Here is a 1,936-nt window from a genome sequence, read left to right on the forward strand (position 1 = left end):
AACTTTGTTTTTTTTGCAAGCACACTCCATGTTGATACCCAGGTCACTGGCTTCACATACAACTTCTACTGACAGGAAAAGTTAAAAGCAACACCAGGTACCTGTATACCTTTATATACTTGTAATTTCGCCCATTTTCCCTGCTTTGATAAATATAAAAGCTTTATCACAAAAAATAAAGCAAAAATGTTGAAACCTATCTACTGTAACCTAGAAATTAGATCAGCCAATACCCAGCTTCCAAAGTCAATATAAAAAGGCGCCAGGCCTTAACTTAATCCTTGTTCTGACTATATTATTTCTATAATTCTCCTTCTCAAGATACACCAACTTCCAGTCAGTGTCTCCAATAATTTGTAGTCCAACACTGACTCCAGGGGAGGCAAACCTGTCCTTTCAATGTCAAGCTCATTGAGGACAGTGGCCACCTCCTGAACCAGTCCATAGTACTTACATTTCTAGCTTTTCAAAAAAGGTCCAGAGGGGAAAGCTCTACTTTCTCCTCTCCCCTCCTTGGTGTAGCACTCTTTTCTTCTTGCCACCTAAAGCAGGGAGCTTCTTTCCTCCCAAGCCTCCTTTCTTTTTCTCTCCCTGACCTGGCAGGCTGCCCTTTCTTTTGCCCAACGGTCCTTGCTGAACTCTTTTTCCTCTTGCCTTCTGCCTCATTATCCTCTTGGCAAATGCCTCTTGATCCTCTTCCCATCTGCTTGTTGGTGGCCCTGGTAACCTACAGAGGAGGTTTCGTGCTGTTCACGACTTGAAATAGCTTCAATTGGTTCTTTTTCTTGGTTGTAAAATCTTCAAAGAGGGTCTGAAACTTCCTTTGCTTGCCAGAGCCCCAGGGGGCATTCTCCTTGGGGAAGCGTTCCGAAAGCATCCCAGGGAAGCAGTGGAGACCTTGGCCACTTGCATGGTGTGGCCTAGGTCCTCCTTACTCTGGTGTCCCATGGGTGCAGGCTGGCTGAGCTGGGCATCTGCATCTTGTGCACATGGACCAGGTTCTGCAGATGGTTCAGCTCGTTCTTGGCCATGAGTTCCCTATTGGCCTGAATTCTCTTGGTGAACTGGTCTTCCATGGGGTCAGCGCTCCCAGGCACCTCAATCAGCCACTCCTTAGTATCATCCTGGACGAGCTTGTAGCCACAACAGCTTTGCCACTGGCTACTCACCTTGTCACACAGGATATTCTTCCTCTTTTTGGGACTGATGCCCTTAAGGCACTCAAACTGCTGAAAGTGGGTGAGCAGCAGTGGCTGGTGCAAGGGCTTCTCCTGGGGCAGGTGTGTGGCTGGCTGCTGCAAGCGTTCTACCACTGCCTCATCTCACCCTATGTCATGAGCTGCCACTGCTGTTTCATGAGAAGTTGCATGTTTTCCCACACCAGGGCCCCAGCTAGTCCTCTCTCTAGGGCCTGGCCTGTAGCAGCATCATTGGGGGTTGCTGTCTGAAGCCAGGAGGTTGTCCAGTTCAAACTCCAACTCTAGCTCACTGTGAACCAGGATGTATTGCAGCTTCTCTGCTTCCTCCTACTTGGACTTGGCCAGCAGCTCCTCCACACTCTGCCCCTCCATGGTTCTTGCTTGAGGATCGGTTCTCTCACCTTTGAGGACTTTAACTCTTAAGAATGGACAGAAAGTTTACAATTTGATGTTTGCCCTATACCTGATGACCGATGTTGCCAGAGCAATGGAGTTTTCATTGCCCAAAATGGGAGTGTAAGTCAGAGATTTCATGAAAACACATGGGTGAATATATTGAACCCATGCCCCTCTCAAGTCATAATCAATGAAATAATATACTGCAACTTGCATACATTTAAAGGTGTAGGAACACAATATTGGACTCTGGGAAACAGCAAAAACTGTGGAAATTGGGGTATATGTCACATTTCAGGGAGAAGAATCTTCCTCATCTAAGGTCTTTAGATCTTTGGGTG

The 1,936-nt window shown here is 46.8% G+C and overlaps 1 pseudogene; it reads right to left on the reverse strand.

Annotated features, from left to right (window-relative positions):
• Positions 1 to 492: 492 nt before the first annotated feature.
• Rrs1-ps11 (ribosome biogenesis regulator 1 homolog, pseudogene 11) lies at positions 493 to 1,571 on the reverse strand (annotated as a pseudogene).
• Between the last annotated feature and the right edge of the window lie 365 nt (positions 1,572 to 1,936).

Source organism: Rattus norvegicus, chromosome 7 (genome assembly GCF_021556685.1).
Source record: "Rattus norvegicus strain SHRSP/BbbUtx chromosome 7, alternate assembly SHRSP_T2T, whole genome shotgun sequence".
Classification (NCBI taxonomy): Eukaryota; Metazoa; Chordata; class Mammalia; order Rodentia; family Muridae; genus Rattus; species Rattus norvegicus.